This window comes from Lissotriton helveticus, chromosome 9 (genome assembly GCF_964261635.1).
Source record: "Lissotriton helveticus chromosome 9, aLisHel1.1, whole genome shotgun sequence".
In the NCBI taxonomy this organism is placed as follows: domain Eukaryota; kingdom Metazoa; phylum Chordata; class Amphibia; order Caudata; family Salamandridae; genus Lissotriton; species Lissotriton helveticus.
The window spans coordinates 187,214,264-187,233,118 of NC_136070.1; the positions used below are offsets into that span (position 1 = coordinate 187,214,264).

At 41.1% G+C, this 18,855-nt stretch overlaps 1 long non-coding RNA gene across 1 annotated transcript in view; it reads left to right on the forward strand.

The window, feature by feature from the left end:
- The window catches only part of LOC144781092 (uncharacterized), an 875,268-nt gene that overhangs the window by 325,610 nt on the left and 530,803 nt on the right, over positions 1-18,855 (forward strand). The window lies entirely within an intron of this gene.

Below are 18,855 nucleotides of genomic sequence, written 5' to 3' on the forward strand. Positions count from 1 at the left end.
ATAGGTCATCAATATATCTGTGCCAGGTGATTATATGGTTTGACCAAGCTTGGTTACCGTCGGACCAGGCCACCTGCTCCTCCCACCAGCCCACGAAAAGATTCGCGTAGCTGGGAGCGAAGCAGGTGCCCATGGCGGTCCCGGAGACCTGTCTGTACATGTTACCCTCAAATAGGAAAATGTTATTCAAAAGACAAAACTCTGTCATTTCGAGAAGCATGACACTGTGTCCTGCATACTTAAGTGGTCTTTTTTTCAGAAAATACTCTACCGCTCTCAAACCTAACATATGATCAATGCAGGTGTATAAACTGGTGATGTCCATGACTATGAGAAATGTACTGATTGGTCCATTTGAGTTTTTCCAACTTGACAATGAAGTCCTTAGTGTCTCTTATATAGGAGCTGAGAGTCAATACTGATTCGAAGAGGAAATGGTCAATGAAGATAGAAAGATTTTCAGTTAGGCTACCCATCGAAGATACTATGGGTCGCCCGGGTGGCATCTTGGTGTCTTTATGAATTTTTGGCAGTTGGTAAAACGTCGGGATGACGGGGTGGCTGGACCTTAAAAAGAGATATTCATCAGTGTCCAGCATCTGTTTGTTATGCCATTTCAAAATTAATTTATCATATTGTTCAATGCTTTCTTGATATTTCCTCTGCGTCGTCCATTCGTAATGATCATTGTTGTTCAGTTGCCTCATAGCTTCACCAACGTATTGATCCCTGGTTAATAGGACGACATTGCCGCCCTTGTCAGAGGGTTTGGAAATTATATTAGGTTCCTCCTGTAATTTCTTCAAGGCCAACGTCTGTCCTTTGGTCAGTGGATTTCTTTTCCATTTGCGTGTGGCTTTGCTACGGAATTCATTAAGGTCTTTCAAAACTGCATCACTGAAGGTGTCAATGGCATCTTGTGGTGTTTGGGGGAGGAACTGGGAGACAGGTTTAAAGTTAGTTTGTGGTGCTTCCTGTCCTATCCCCAAGGTTCTACTTCTTTGTGTCAAAGTATTGGATTCTCTGGTCTCACTGCCGGTTTCGGTTCTAAGTTCTTCAAGTGCCTCAAGAGTTGTTAAATCATTCAATTGTAGGATGTCTGTGTCCCTAATCGTATTGCGTAGAAATCTTGTTTCTTTCATGGTAGGTTTCAGTTTATAATATTTGTGCAGTTTTAATTTGCGCACAAATTTAAAGAGATCAATCCTCGTTTGTGTAAATTCAAGGTTGGCTGGTGGGCAGAACGAGAATTCCAATTTTAAAACAGACTCTTCATCTATAGTTAGGACTCTGTCTGTCAAATTGACTATTGTTAGATTGTTAGCCGCTTCTACCACCTTCCCCCTCTCTTTTTCTTTTTCAAGGTCGATTGATTTGGTACTGCACCTCTGCCTTTGCCCTTTCCTCTTCCTGCCCCCCTCCTTGTTCTTCTGTGGTTTGTTCTGGGGGTTTGGTCTTCCCTCCTCGCAGCCATGTAGCTCTTATCAGGTCGAACTCCTCGTGAAAAGGAGTCTTCTTAAGGGGCCTGGATGGTCCAGCTGTTTCATCCCCTGAGTGCTCTGATGCTGAGATATATATATATACATATATATATATATATATATATATATATATATATATATATATATATATATATATATATATATATTCACTGAAAAAACCATAGGTTATACACCATATATAGTTAGGAATTAGCATTTAAAAAACCTTATTTTACTCACACAAAACCATTGAAATTCCATATATAGTTAGTTGCACTAACTATATATCGCGCACCCGCAATCCACTGCTGATCATGTCACATATTACATCATTCATGACATGGTCAGTGACATCACTGATGACATCACTGATGACATCTCATTTGACATCAATGACCACATCACTGATGATATCATTCATGTGACAATACAATGCATCTCCTCACGTTTTAATATAACCTCTGTTTCACCCAGTGTTAAATACAGAGTATAATTTTTGAAACCATTGACACACCAATACTAGTTACTACATACGTACTCACTGATTCCTACGTCTACACACACATTCACTCATTCACCCATACAATCATTCATACATACAATCACTCATCTTTACAACACTATCATATGCACTCATACACCTATACAGACACTTACACTCTGCCACTCATCCATGGAGTTACTCACACACCTAGTCAGTCCTGTAAAGAATCAATCACACTTCCATTTTCTTGTCTATACAGTTAAACATAGAGCACCTTACATTTTCAAACATATACTAACACATACTTACTTTCTTATACAATCATTGATACAAGTACACATTGATCTGCACAGAGTCACACACCAGCCAGCCACACACACACTCAGTCTCCTATACAAATACTTGGACAATCAATCAATAACCCATATAGTTAATCATATAGCTACTGATCAACACATGCAGCAGTTTACAGAACAACAGACATAATGATGCACAAATTAAGACAGTTTAGTCACTAACCCATGCACTCAGTGAGACACATTTAATCACTCACTCATACATTCAGTCATGCACCTACTAAATCCTTCGTCCAGACACTTATACATCTACTCATTCTTCAATATGTAAAACATATTTAAACTTTACAGAAACACACAGTCACTGGATGATGTCATCAGTGATCTCATCAGTGATGTCATTTGAGATGTCATCAGTGATGTCATCAGTGATGTCACTGACCATGTCATGAATGATGTAATATGTGACATGATCAGCAGTGGATTGCGGGTGCGCGATATATAGTTAGTGCAACTAACTATATATGGAATTTCAATGGTTTTGTGTGAGTAAAATAAGGTTTTTTAAATGCTAATTCCTAACTATATATGGTGTATAACCTATGTTTTTTTCAGTGAATTTTCAAGGTTTTGTAAATGCTAATTCCTAACTATATATGGTCTATAACCTATGGTTTTTTCAGTGAATTTCAATGTTTTTTTAATAGCAAATATCATAAGCTGTCGAATGTCAAGTACGTGGTAAGTAAAAACATTTTCGTGTTTATGCACACTGATCTGCTTTGAATGCTGCCCCCCACCCCTCATTTCTATTAGGAGTACTCTCTCTTTGCAGATAGTGAAGGGTAGTTAACGCAGCCCTTTGCCCCCTTTGTAATCCGTCGTGCCTGCTTCTCTCTCCATTTGATTGATTGTTCTCTTTGGTTCATTCTCTATTTACAAACAAGCACAGAGTCGCAATACTCTGTTTAGTCTTTGCAGATAGCGAAAAATCGTGTAAAAAAACAAAAGGAATCGAGCAAAATCAGTAGGCCACTAATGGGATCTCTTTTTGACCTCGCTAAAATAGAAACATTAGGAACAACCTGTTGAAAATAGCAATGCGTATGTACATAAGCGGCGTTCATTTGTGTTCACAGTACCCCTTGTTGATTGTTTCAATCGAGCATTGAATTGTTCGAAGTTAATTCTCTTGAGGATCTTCTCTACCTGCAAACGAGGAAGAATAGGAATATTCTCTCTCCCTTTGCAGATAGTGAAGGGTAGGTAACGCAAGCCTTTAACACGTCGTACCTATTTCATTCCTCATTGATTGATTGATTGTCCGAACATTGACTGTTTGGGAATTAGTTCTTTTTGGAGGTATTCCCTGTTTGCAAATAAACGTAGGAAAATCTTTGCAAGTAGTGAAAGGGTACGTAATGCGGACCTTTCTCCCCCGTTGTAATCTGTCATGCCTATCTACTCCCCACTGATTGATGCACCTTTTTCACCCGGACCATTTACTAGAGATACGTCATCTGGCCCGACCAGAGAGCACCCCTAGTGAAAAGGACATATGCAATAATAACGAAGTGATCACTGTATCCTGTTAACAGAAACTTTACCATGAAACAACCTGGAAAGAAAAAAATAGGAAAACGAAAATCAGTAGGCCACTGATGAACATGAACTTTTACTAAACAACGAACAAAGAAACGATAACATAACGTAATGATAAAACCTATTAATGTCCTAGAAACAAGAAAACGTTAAAATATGCCAGTGGTGAGAGACCAGAAAAACAGTAAGAGAAACCAAATCACCCCTCGCTGTCCCACCGCCTGCCACGCCAAAAAAATCAATAGACTAGGGAAAATGCAAGTCAGTAGAACATCCGCCCCCACTCTGGAAACTTCCAAGGTGGGGCAGGGTTCCGGCTACGCCCAGCCGGGAGCAGCCCATATAAGGCAGGTCCTGCTGCCACGCCTCGGCCAGGAGATCCTAACGTAGGGTGTAGCCGGAGGAGAGGCCGAGGCCAGCGGGACCCGGCCAGGGGATTGCCTTTACAACGCTGAACAGTTGCAGGGGGGGGGAATGTCTCCTCGACCCTCCCCTCTCTCTCCCAGTCCGGCCGCGGTGGCCCTTGAGAGTTGCAGGTAGTCCCGCCACATGCTCTTCCGGTCCGGCCACCAACGGTCGGGGGGCCGAGGCCGACGGGATCCGGCTGCAGCCGATAAACCAAGAAACCCGTTCATGGGGCCAGAGCCAGGGGCGTCCGGCCGACATCCACCGGAAGCCCGGCCCGAAGACGGACGGGACACTTCTTTCTTTTATCATGGCTGCGACAACACTGGGGGGGGATGTCTTGCACATGCCTCCGACCCCCCCCCCCTCGTCCTCATCGCCTGGTCCGGCCATAACAAATCTCAAGCGAGACGCCGTGGGGTGCACTGGGAGGGAGAGACGGTGCGAACAGGCCTCTCCCGCCTCCCTAGGTGGAGGCTTCCCAGCTGCACCCTCAGCGCTCCAGGCGCCCGGAAAAGGGTTCTTCCACTGTGGCCATGCTGCAACGTCTCGCCCGGCAGGGTGGAGCCCGTCCGCTCATGTGACCCCGCGATCGCCGGTAGCTGCCGAACTCTCAAAATGGCGGTCGACCTGGCAAGAGCGGGCCCAGCATAAAGAAATGGCCCGGTCACTGGTTGACTCCACCACCGTAGTCCTCCACGACCTTGAAGATTCTAGAGGAGCCGCGGGAGTCTCCGACCCCCGATGGGGAATGACTGCCATGATCGCCCGTGGAGTGACGAAACTGTATCCGCGGGACGTCGGCGCCCCCATGCTGGCGCCAGCCTCACTTTGAATTACTAGAATCCTGCAGACCTCACTTCCGGTGAAAGCACAGTGTGACCCGGTAGGAAAAATTATTGCACCCCCTCCCCTTTTTGACTGATAGTTCAAACCACCGATCCTTTCCTTTGCCCTTTTAACGGAGCTTTGGACTGCCTCCCCCTCTTTTACATTTTCTAGAGAAAACAAAACATTAACCACTACATTAGCATAGCAGTTGACACCAGAACTGTTTTCAAATTGAAAACCAACAACATCTTCAACAGAATCCTTTTTGTTTCTGCTGTGACCCTGCTACAGCACAGGCATTGTCCCCAGCAGTAATTCTGCAATGCCGGTAAGAATAGCTGTGGTGCCTACTGGACTCACTCACCCCCGCGGCGCCCCACGCCGTTTTTTGCTGGGCGCCAACTTACTAGACATCACTTTCGTGCCATCTAGATTTCAGCGCGTTCTGCTGCCTTGGAACTATTCGCACAACAGACCGCTACTGACAAGAATATTTCATTATTGGTGCTGTCAATTTCAATAAATCTATTGGATAATTCAAAAGAAATTGCCACGGTCTCTTCGTTGTTTAAATGTTTTTACTGTTTTTGTTTTCTTGTATATATTTATATGTTATTAAAGTTTTATATTCCTACTACTTTGTTGGAGTGCTATATATTTTTAATGTGACACATAATTGTAAAAACTTTGATGTACAAAGAGTCATTCCTGGAATCTTCCGCTTCAGGCTCGGTCCCCTCCCCAATCACAATACAGGATGGTTTTCAGATAGTAGGAACACGTGTGGTGTGACGGATCTCATCGGGTGTGGGCCTTGATCTACTATAACTCCTTTGAAGAGGGGTGATTCTTTACAGCTGGGGCCATAAACTACATCTGCAGGGCTAGCTGATAGCCTGGACAATCGGACACAGAGAAAGAGGAGTGTCAGAGGGTGCGGTAGTGAATAGGGCGAAAGGGAGGTGTCGGGCGGGCACAGAGTGTGATTCTCAGGGAAGAGCAGCGCAGATGGGGGGAGGTTTATTGCCCATGCATAAGACAGAGAGCGGTGGTGACCAGTGCCTAGGGAAGATGCTTGCGTGGGTGAGGAGCCATGCTACGAATCGACAGCGTGCAGAGAGTGGGTCTGGTCAAGACATCTAAAATGGCTGCCGTGCACGACAAAAGTGTGGCATTTCAAAAAAGGCAAGATGGCGCAGACAATGTTTTTCAACACTTCCTCATTTCCTTCGAATCGAACGTTAACAGACGTTGGGGCATATTACCAAAGTTAAGCGATATTTATCGCTAACGATGCTTACCAACCAATTTTTTACCACTAAGCATCGTCAGAAATTATCGAAGATAAACCTTGCTATTATCAAGGTTTATCGCAAATGCGATAATAAACGGCCGCAATGCATGAATATCGCTAAAAACTCAGCGATATTCATGCATTACCGAGCTAATGCTCTTAGCCATGTTATCCACCTCCCATTGGATAACATGGCTAAGAACTGCTCAGGGCAGGTGTTACTTTTTGGAGATATTCGCGCTTAGCGCGAATATCTCCAAAAGTTGGTAATAGGAGATAGATATCTTGCATGTTGTAATGCAAGTTATTGTGGTATATGGAACTCATACCATAATCTCTCAGGAAAGCAGAAACTGATCCTTTTGGGACCGCCTAAAAAGGCCTAGGGGGTGAGGAGTACTCTACTTTGCCCCCTTTTCACGTTCCGAACTATTTTATTTTACTCTCTTCTGTAATTACACAAAATAGCAGCGATAAGATGCATCGGAGACACACAGTGAGAGAAAGGAGGCCGGAGATGAAGAAGAGATGTCAAATACACATTGGAGATAATATAGTGGCAGAAGGGAAGTAAATATGAGTAAACTTACCATGTAACATAAAAATGTTGCACTCTATACTATAAGTCTCATTTTATACTACAATCACTTCGCTACAACCTCATAAATTAAAAATAAAAATGAATAATGTCTCAAACAATTTTTGATTTCTAAATATAAATTTATTCTTCAGAATTTTCTAAATTTGAAAGAACTAGTAACATGTCCTCATCAGCAATGTCCTCATTAAAAGTCTCCAATGATGATTCTTGTAACTCTATGGTCTCCAAACACTCGATAAATTCGCCATCAAGAGATTGATCAAAAAAATCATTCAAGTCATCTCCTCCTTGTGACAATATTTCATTATTGGTGCTGTCAATTTCAATCAATGTAGTGGAATCATTCAAGTCATCTCCTCGTGACAATATTTCATTATTGGTGCTCTCAATTTCAATCAATGTAGTGGAATCATTCAAGTCATCTCCTCCTTGTGACAATATTTCATTATTGGTGCTGTCCATTTCAATCAATCTAATGGAATCATACAAGTCATCTCCTCCTTGTGACAATATTTCATTATTGGTGCTCTCAATTTCAATCAATGTAGTGGAATCATTCAAGTCATCTCCTTGTGACAATATTTCATTCTTGGTGCTGTCCATTTCAATCAATCTAATGGAATCATACAAGTCATGTCCTCCTTGTGACAATATTTCATTATTGGTGCTCTCAATTTCAATCAATGTAGTGGACAATTCAAAAGAAATTGCCACGGTCTCTTCATTGTGAGCCATTTTATTTTGAAATTGCTTGCTGTAAATTGCAGAAAAAAATAATCACTTTCATTTATCGTTTTTAGTAATACATAATATAAAACTAACTTTATCAAGTATTTAGTATAACAGAAGGACTGCAAATAAATAACAGAAAACATTTTTCAAATTATCTTCAAGTGTACAACATAGTTCCCCTTACAAATTAACAACTCACCTTTTTAAAAGTAGCAGAAGTGTTAGTACTGTGTAAATCAAACACCAGAAATTCACCACCAAAAATTCCTCACAAATGTACCTCAGACAGTAGTATCACAAAATGGCTGTGGTTTCCTCTCATTTGACATATATACATAACCAATTAACTTTCATCACACACAAATACAAAACCAAAGTAACATTTTAATTGGTTCTAAATTTCAACACTTTCAAATGTGTTTTCCCCATGCAATTTTCCATAGGACATTTACATACGTCTACAGCCTGAATGGCTGAACGGAATTACACCAAACTTGACAAAATGGTACATCAAACCTAAGAGGTCAGGAAGGATCTACTATGCCCCCTTATGGTCATTTCCCCCTTCGCTTTGGCCTCCTCTTGTCTCTCAATCCTACCGAGAGACAAGATGGCGGCCGCTACGGACTGTTTGGAATGTTGACAGACGCCGGAGAACCAATCAGCTTCGCAAAGCTCCGTAACGCGAAAAGTACGCGAAGCGGAGCGCTGTTACAGATATATATCTTTTTTTGAACGTTAATTTCTCAAAATCCACTGGAGCACATATATTGAGACCTAGCAAAGGCACATCGGGCTACCAGTCCCTAATATTTTGCCAAGTTTCGTGCAAATCCATTCAGCCGTTCGATTATTATTATTTTTTTTTTTTTTGCCCCGCGGAGCCCTTTTAAAACCTCCACATCAAACGTAGGGGGTCAGCGAGGATCTACTATTCCCCCTTATGGTCATTTGCCCCTTCGCTTTGGCCTCCTCTTGTCTCTCGATCCTACCGAGAGACAAGATGGCGGCCGCTACGGACTGTTTGGAATGTTGACAGACGCCGGAGAACCAATCAGCTTCGCTTCACAAAGCTCCGTTGCGCGAAAAGTACGCGTCCTGGAGCGCTGCCCGGTCCGCTGTTACAGATATATATCTTTTTTTAAACGTTAATTTCTCAAAATCCACTGTAGCACATATATTGAGACCTACAAAAGGCACATCGGGCTACCAGTCCCTACAATTTTGCCAAGTTTCGTGCAAATCCATTCACCCGTTCGGGCTAAAAGTGAGGCCAACCGCCCTATGGAAAACTCAATGTTAAAAACACGTTTTGGAACCCCCCTTTTTTCTCAGCCCCCCCTTGACGAACCCCCCCAAATTTTCAAGGGCTGCTCAGAAACAAAATGTTCCATTTTCCTGAAAGTTTCAGCCAATTCCGTCCACAAACGCCAAAGTTATTAGACATAGAATTTTCAAAAAACCCATAGAGAAAAAATCCTAACTATATATACCTACTGGCGACCGCCAGTAGGTAATATATATATATATATATATATATATATATATATATATATATATATAATATATATATATATATATATAAGTAAAAAACCTACTGGCAGTCGCCAGTAGGTAGTTATAGTTATGACCTATTATCCATAGGAAATCCGCAATATTCTATTTGGAATAACTTTGGCACCGGTTGACGAAATTTTGCGAAATTTTCAAAACTGGTGGGGCGCTCCGGTCCGCTCTTATCCTGAAGGTCTCGGGGTGTTTCGTCAAGTGGGGGCTGATAAAAAAGGGGGGTCCCAAAGCATGTTTTCCCCATGTAATTTTCCATAGGAACCGTTCATCGCGGCTTCAGCCCGAACTGCTGAACGGAATTACACGAAATTGGGCAAAGAGGTAGCCCTTGATTCAGACTTGTGCCTTTTGCTTAAGTGGTGTAAATCTGTTCAGTAGTTGCTAAGAAAATCAAGAGTAAAATCCCATATATATCTATGGCCGCGCAGGATACCCGCATCCTGAGCACACCCTAAGCGCACCATCCCGATCACGTGCTGAATGCTAATTGGCTGTCAAGTGGTTGTCAACTTTCTAAAACAGGAAGTGTTAGCAGCCATTTTGTGCCTCGGTAGAAGCGAGGCTGTAGAAGTCAGTGGAACAAGTGTGCAAAACGTATAAAGGGGGCAGGGTAGTAATACCCTGACCTTCTAGACCTGCTTAGGGGGTCCCACAAGGACCCCCAGGCCCCCCCAAACGTGTTTTTTTTTTTTAAACTGCAAAATGCGCACAGGGTTCGTGGATCCTGTCGTAAAATAAAATAATAAAACGAAGTGCAGGCTTAGTAATTAGCCCCCAGGGGGGCAAATCCCGGGGGAAAAATATTAAATTTATGAGGGGACCCCCAGCCCCAGGGACCGCCACCCCCGGGGCTACAAAATAAATGGTTGGGGGGCTCAAAGGCCCCCCCAACAAAATACATGGGTGGAGGAGCTCAACGGCCCCCCAGCCCCAGAACCCGCTACCCCCCAGGGCTTTCTAAAAAGTGGTGTGGGGAGCTTAAAGGCCCCCCAAGCCCCGGGGACCACCACCCCGGAGCTTTGTGTATTGTGGGAGGGGGCCACATGGCCCCCCTTCTTGGAGCCGTTGTGGGCCCTGGGGACCGCCACCCAGGGCCGGCTCCTGCAGTGTCTCGGGGTGCCCACCCCTGGGACACTGCTGTTTGCTACGAGAGGGCGGAAGTCTCACGGCTCCCGCCCTTCCATAGCAAACTTGGTTTGGATTTTGAAAGAGAGAGCAGGGAAACCTGCTCTCTCTTTCAAAATCCAAACCATATTGCTTTTCCACACGGGGAGCTGCATGTTAGAAGCTCCCAAAGTGGAAAAGCAATGCTGGTTCCCGAAGGATGCGGGTGCCGGCTGGGACCGTGGGGGCATTGGGGCTCCCCCACGGTCCCCAACGTTCCAAATAGGCCCCGGGGATGGGGACCCCAGAGATAATAGAAATTTGTGATAGGTGCTATTTTTTTTTACCGTAAAATTAGGAGTCGCACACCCAGCACGGCATTCAGCGCGGCCCCCTGGTGTGCACGCACTGGATGCACGAATCTTAACGTGTAGGGTGCGCAACTCCAGCATGTTTGGTGCACGACTTCTACTCGTTGGGTGCACAACTCCAAGCAAAAAAAGTAATATTTTTTCAGATATACATCAAGCTTATGTGTTTAGATCTTGGGTGGCTCTAAAAAGAGCCATTGTGTTTATTGAGAGATTTTGGTACCTACAAGTAAGTACCTATGCAGAGTCTTAAATTGATGAGAAAGACTTACCCTCATCTGTAAAATGTGCACCATCTCTCCTATAAATTCCATCCATATTGAAACGCTGATTGTTGAGGTAAATGGACCCCATCCTATAATCTCGGAGAAAAGCAGAAACAGATTTATTGACATGTTTCCTAGCTTTCTCAATTCTGTGGACAAAATTGATTGGACCAGTTACATTTCTGCCTTTGGCATGTGTTAGAATAGACAAATACAGTTTGGGGGGAAAGTGACATCAATTCTCTAAAGGTGTCCTTCATAAGCATTTCCAGACCTACCCCCATTCAAAATGCCTAGGTCATTGCCACCACAGTGCACAATTATGAGGTCAGGGTGTTGGAGGTGCTAAAAGGATTTAACCAACGGCATAAATTGGTGCCACTTTAACCCTCTCTGTCCAATCCATTTAATGTCTACATTTGACAAAGCTAGGTCTTTCTCAATGCCTCAATTTTCTGCATACCTTTGGCTCAAGAAAATATAGCTGTGTCCCACAATCCACACTCTAAGCATCTTGAAGGGAGGTCAGGATGCACTAAGAAGGTGTCTGTATGTGAAATGGCAGTTGGAGAAGTGAGATTTTTCTAAAATGGTGGATAATTTGCAGTTTTGAAAAAGAAAAGAAATGATTGGCTGTTTGACAACATTCTAGTCTGAAAAGTAGGCTGCATGTTTCTGTTTTAAAAAAAATCATCAGCCTGATTCATCAATCTCCCGTTTTGCGAGCCCCTAATAGCGATTCATAACGAATCGCTATTAAGGACTTGCAAAACGGGATTCATGTAGGAATTGCAATAAATATTGCGATTCCTACATGTTCCTTATTTGCGAGTAGCAAATTGCTAATCGCAAATAAGGAATAACTCCCCATTCATTCCTATGGGCCAAAAGGCCCATAGGAATGAATGGGGAGTATTCCTTATTTGCGATTAGCAATTAGCTAATCGCAAATAAGATAGCGATTTAAAGGGTGCCAGGGGTGTCCAAAGGACACCCTGTAGCACCCCTTAAATGCAAATTGAAACAGGTGTTGCGCACACACATGTCCAAAGGACATGTGTGTGTGCAACATGCAACTTAGAAAAATGCTTTTAAAAGCATTTTTCTAAGTTTTCGCTATTTACCACGAGGTTTGACCTCACGGTAAATAGCGGGCCGAAATTGCGAATTCGCAATTTTTAAATGGATGATGAATTGCATTTAAGGAATCTCAAATAGAGATTCCTTAAATGTAATTCCTCGCAAAATAGCAAAATCGCTATTACCGATTTTTGCATTTGGGATGATGAATCCCAAATGCAAAAATAGCGCTCGCAAAGGGCCAGATTCTCAGAATCTGGCCTTTTGCGAGCCGACTTCGGCTTGATGAATCAGGCTGCATGTTTCTTATTGGTTAGGAAAAACTGTTTGAAAGGAACATTGCATAGGATAAGGTGATATTTTGAAAAGTCAAGCACACTTGCTGTTTGGATTAGCAACATTGTGTGCTGAACTTGTGACCTGTGCGCTCAGTTGAGTGTTCCATGAACTGTTACTATGGTGACAGGCAGTAAGCAGATTGGGTAGGGTTCAAACTTATGTCAATTGGAAAGGGTTGAAATGTGTAACCAATAGAAATGTGTGTTAGCTTTTGAATTAATGTAGGAAGCAATGTGATTTGATATTTAGATGTATATGTATGCAGAATGAGAGGGAAAGTTTGCCATTTTTTGGTTTTGCTAAGAGCAGTGCAGTACAGACATTTCTAATGTATATGCTTACCGTATTGTAAAATGAAAGAGTAGAAATTGAAAATCTTTTTGGCCTTTGTTATAAATGGGAACATTATTGTGAAAAATGTATGTATACATGTAACACTAATATAGACACTGAAAGATTTATATATTTGACATTACCAGACTGTAAATCAGTATCTTTCAATAAACTAGTTAAAGCAGCAAATCAAAACATGGACACTCCAATACAAATCATTAATATTCTGAACATTATTTATACAAAGATATGGACAATATATAATCTTGATGATGCAACGTTGTACAGCTGATGGAAGAAAATTGGACACTTTAATAAAACATTTTGTAGCAAGTCAACTATCAATATCAGGAAGGACTTTTTTAGCAGTAGCAATAATTTTCCGTGATGGTCCTTCCACAACATCTGGACATTACACTGCCTATCTAAAATGGGATAAAGGCTGGACATATTGTAATGATGCTCAGTTGGTTTTTAAACAACGTTTGCCAAGCGAATTACCAAATTCTTACCTAATATTTTTAAAGCCAAAGTTTTAGGAACATAATTCGGCCTCTGAGGAATTTATTAATATATATTAATAGGATTACTATTGGACAATTTCAATATAAAGGATTTCAAGAATACCATTTGGCCAAGAGGAAAGGTGTAAGTTTGAATTATGGACTCTTTCTTGCACATTCTCTCAGCGTATATTTTTAAACATCAACATTTACAGTGTATATACATTTACCTTAGAAAATGTTCTTAGGAGTAAGCATTTTATATATGTGTGTTTTGCATTATATGGTATGTTATTGAGGATGTAGTCTTGTTTTTTTTTAAACAATCTTATTGATTGGTTTTTTGCCAGCTGTTATGTGATGAGTACGTTTGAAATCACTGTTTCTAGTGAAATTCAATATAGTCTGAGAGGAGCAAAAAAGGCAAAGAAAATAATTTGTAAACTGTTAAAATTATGCTGTATTGTAAAAAATATAATATTATATATTATAACTGTATTTTTTCTTCTCTTTCACAGATCCTAATTCTAAAATATAATTTTTTTAGAAATTTAGATTATAAAAAACAACTGAAAAACAATGTGTAGCATTTTTGATTTCTAATACTGTGAAGGTAAGTTTAACTAAGCATTAAAATGCACAATGGCCTGTGTTTGCACACAGGTGAAGAAAGGGGAGATGGACGGAGTAGATATGTGTGGAAAGATGCTCTGTGGGCATTTTAAGTTACAGGATAAAGTTAACATGAATACTGAGTGTCACTGGGGGCCAACAAACCCACCAGATATGTGCAAAAAGTGCCAGAGAGTTGCATTGCCGAGAGGTATAAAATGGGATATAGCTTCAGAGCACTTCTCTGCTACACAGCTATATGGTGTTCAATAGAGAGACATAGTGGGCTACTAGGGTCTAGGAAGTTTCAGGATTAAAAGAGACTAATTTCTTTAACTTAAAACATGTCACAGAGTGTGTTTGCACATGTTACCTGAGGCCCCATCCCTTCCATTCATACCTCTATATGTCCTATCACTTTGCCAAAACCTAAGTACTTATAAATGTACCTTGTTCTCTCTTTGCAGTACTGAAATTACTCTACTTATTACTCATATAGTTACGGATTGGCCTAGCCATTAACCTTGGTACAAGTTAATTTCTTTATATACTATGCCAGCAGATTTGCAAGAAGCTACAAGGTATTAATACAGTTTTGAAAACACCCAGTTTACACCTATGTAGTTTTGGAATCTCCCTGTCATAGGATATTGTGTGACCTGAAAAAAAAGATTTGATTGGTTCATAATATTTCCCATTGTACCTATTGAAGGACCGCAATAATTTCAATCATTCTTCTTTGAGCATCTTTGGAGAGATAACTCTGTGCTTACCTCCTGTCACTCTCATACAATTGTTCAAATAATGAACTACCAATATGTTCTTATTGTAACAATCTACCATTACCGTACAACTTATGTGGCAAATTTAGAAGCAACCTGTGCTAACAATATGTCACTTTTTGTAACTTAGTTATAGCCCAAAACACTCTTTTATATTTACAAAGAGAGGAAAAGGTACGCTGTGTACCTTTTCTTCTCCATGTAAATACGACCTTATCATACACACCACTTTGCATTGAAAGGGAGTTCTATAGGTGTTGCTGTGCGTGTTTGCACAGAACACTCATAGAACAAGACACATCTCCTGATTTATCACAAATCGTAACTCTGGACATGTGTGTGAATGCTGCACCATCCTCCAATTGATGTAGCAAGGCACAACAAGGAGAATTGTTTTCATTTTTCCTCATTTTTTCTCTTTCAATATCTGCTACAATGCACAGCATACATTGAAGGTGAAAAATGCCTTCACTGATTGTTTTCGTGCAGGAAGTTGTGTCTTCCTGCACAAAAACAAACTCCACACAACAAATATATCCTTGCACCATGGTGCAAGGGTGCCTGTGTCACCACATGGCTGCAGTTTAAGCAGCAGTGCAGAGGGAAGCACAGACTTGCAACATATTTATGTACATATGTTGTATGCCTGTGCTTCGGAATTACCACAGCACACTGTAGCTAAAGAGCTTACAGTGTCATGCTGCAGCACTTCCTTATAGTTCTGCACTAATACATTCACCATACACCATAAATGCATTCTTTCAGACAATTATGCACTACACATACATTCATCTACACTTTCACACACTATCATACAAATATAGCTCTTTTTTTAACCAGAAATGTTCGTTCTGAAAATATATATTTTTAGTTTGTTGTAGTTTTATATATTTTTTTGATTTTTTGAACGATTTGTTTGGGTTTTTTTAAACGAGAAAAAGTTAACTGGACGAAGAAAACAGTGAACATTGCAGGAAAAAACTAGCATCAATGACTATCAAGTGCCCTGCAAACTAAATCAACAGACTGCTCTCCATAGCAGGTCAACCGATTGTATTTTACACAGTGCATTTTTACTTTTCCAAATTGGGGACGTATGTCCGGTTGTGAGGCTAAAGGAGACGCCCCAGAAGTACTTGCAATTGCCGGTGGTGGAGGTGGATTTTGGTGGAGTCTTCTGCATTCTTCATGTGGGAAATTTACTGGATGCAGATATTGTAGACGCTTCCGCATACTAGCAGTGCTATAAGAATATTTTTTATTTGGATCTCCTCTTGACAGCACAGCCTTGCAAATTTTACATGTCACTTTAGTGGCATTAACTTTTTTTGTCCCGCTGGAAAAGTGAAAAATTTCCAGACAATTGAAGTGTATTTTTCTGGACAGGGAGGTTCCGGTACAAATCCCTCTACATCTGAATGTTCGGAATCAGAGGCTTCTTGCACTGGTGTAGCCATTTTTCTTTGTAGAAAGGAAATTCAGGTGTCCAATCAAAAAAAATGATGGTCTTCTTAGCAGAGTTGTTCTCCCAAGGAAGGTCTAAGAAGAGTGATTGAAATGGGTGGGGTCCTTCAATAGTTAGAATAGAAAGTATTATGAACCAATCAAATCTCTTATTTTCTGGTCACTTGGGATCCGCGTAGGGTTCGTACACGCAGCCCGCACCCAGCTCGACTTCCCGAAGTTGCATTTAAAAGTAATATACGTTTATGAAAACTAAAATAATGTTATTTTTAATGATTAGCTCAGATAATGTCTTACCGTAATATTTATATTAAATACATTTATATATCTTTTTAGACATTAAAAATGTTTGCGGGAGTCGCGCACCCACCGCGTCGAACACGTACATAACGTCACGCGGAAACACGAGTGCATCGCGTAGCGTAATACGTATATGTTGCATATGCGCTTGAAGTTGCGTACGGGTCGCATAGCGATCGCGCAGGGAAATACGCTCCCATCGCATACCCTACGCGGATCTTACACAACAATCCTAAAATTGTGGCTAGGTTCTGCGCAGTAGTCAAGGAAGATGCGCTTGGGGTGCGCAACTCCCCAAAAAATTTGAAAAAAAACAATAAAGAAAATATTATACATATATTTAAAAAAATATTTTTTTAAAAACAGAATTTCATATTTGTACAAACATTTTTTTTAATTTATGGTAAAAATATGTAATGTGATTTTAAAGAAAATATCTAAAAATAAATAGTTTAAAAAAAATTAATAAATCGGTATAAAAAAATATAAAAAATAATACATTTAAAAATTGTCATTGAAAAAACATTTGAAATTCACTGGAATAAAATAGATTTCAGACATATTATAGTCAGAAATTAGCAGTTAAAAAACCTTTGAAATTCACTGAAAAAAAACATAGGTTTTCAGACATGTTATAGTTAGGAATTAGCTTTTAAAAAACCTTTGAAATTCACTGAAAAAACCATAGGTTTTAGGCCCGTTGTAGTTACGGATTAGCATTTAATAAACCTTAGAAATTAACTAAAAAAACATAGGTTTAGGGGTCTTATAGTTAGCTGGACCTTTCACTTGTACAAAACCATTGAAATCCTCCGTTATAGTTAGTTGTACTAACTATAACTCGCGTGCCCGCAATCCACTGCTGATGATGTCACATATTACATCATTCATGACATGGTCAGTGACATCACTGATGACATCTCAAATGACATCACAATTAACTACAACGTAGGAATTTCAATGTCCAGCTAACTATAACACCCCTAAAACCAATGGTTTTTTCAGTGAATATAAATATATATATAAACACACATGCAAATGTACCTACAGAGCATTAGAAGGATGATCATCAATGACGTGCCTGACAAACTTTACACCTAGTGAATCAGAAAGCTGTCCTGTTGTCAGAAAATTGTGAATTATTCTCAACAGTGGACAAGCTGTAATACTTTTACTACTACTATCAATAGTAATAATAATAATAATAACTTGTTTTTCAATAGCGCGTCGCACCACACTTCTGCCTTTTCTAAGCACTCTAAACAGAAGGTGTTACTATCACCCAATTTAGTATACCATGTCCTAAGTTAATGTTATCAATGTTTCAACCTTGGAAGGATGAAATAAATAGGCAGTCCTTGGTCTTGCTATGAGGAGACCGTCTACCAGCCCCAACTAATCTCCCTTTTTAGGTCTCGCCTAGCGTAGTAGCGCGCATGCGCTACTCGCTCTGCGAGGCATATTGTAGTAAGGTGAGTTTTACAAGTGGAGTTGAAGCCCCGCCCCTTGTTTTCATTGGCTTGCATCATCTTTCATGCTAAACGCTGGCTTTCGATTGTAAATGAGGCTTCTTAGTCCCTCCTTGTTACCGCCCAGTCTCCTTTTGGCCCTGCCCATCCGGAATGGCTCGTTTACTTGCGGCGTTACACGGTCTCCTTCATAAGTCTGTAAGCACCCTTTCATTTTCCCACCGTGCTTGGTTTATTTCTTTTAATTTTTTTACTTTAAGACTGAGCATGGCGCCCGTTTCTGGGACACCGCACTCGGTTTATTTATTTAAACTTTAACACTGAGTGCGGTGTCCGCTTCAGGGACACCGTGCTCATTCATTTTTTTTTTTTTTTTACTTTAAGACTTACCCAGCACTGCAGTATGATGCAGGTATGCTAGAAGGGCGAGTCTGAAGTAAAAGCAGCATGTCCGGCATGATCCATATCATTATCAAGGGCCCCGGATCCTGGGCCTTCAGCCTCCTCTTTGCAATTGCACCACAAACAACTACTGTCCGGGTAACTATTTTATACCTTCAGGTTAGTGCCCGAACAAAGCAATTGGCAAATGAAATGTGACCAGCCAGCGCACAAACTGGTTCTGCCTCTTGGTTGGTGCAACAAAGATCATGGACTCCATCAATGGAGACCTCTCCAGCGGGTGGCCTTCGAGGCGCCTAGACTCACCCTCTACAACCAGCGAAGCACCATGGCCAGTCGTGTCATCGAGGCTGCTGCGTCCGTGGTGCCCCCCAGAGAACATTCAAATCACGTCCTGTCCCAAGGCCCAAATGTGTTGGCCTAGTCTATATCTTAAAACTCCATTCCACCTGTGTTATATTGCCCGTCACACCAAAGAACTCCAACCATTGTCGGAATGGTGCCAACCCCCTCCCGCTTGACGGCACTCCCTGTT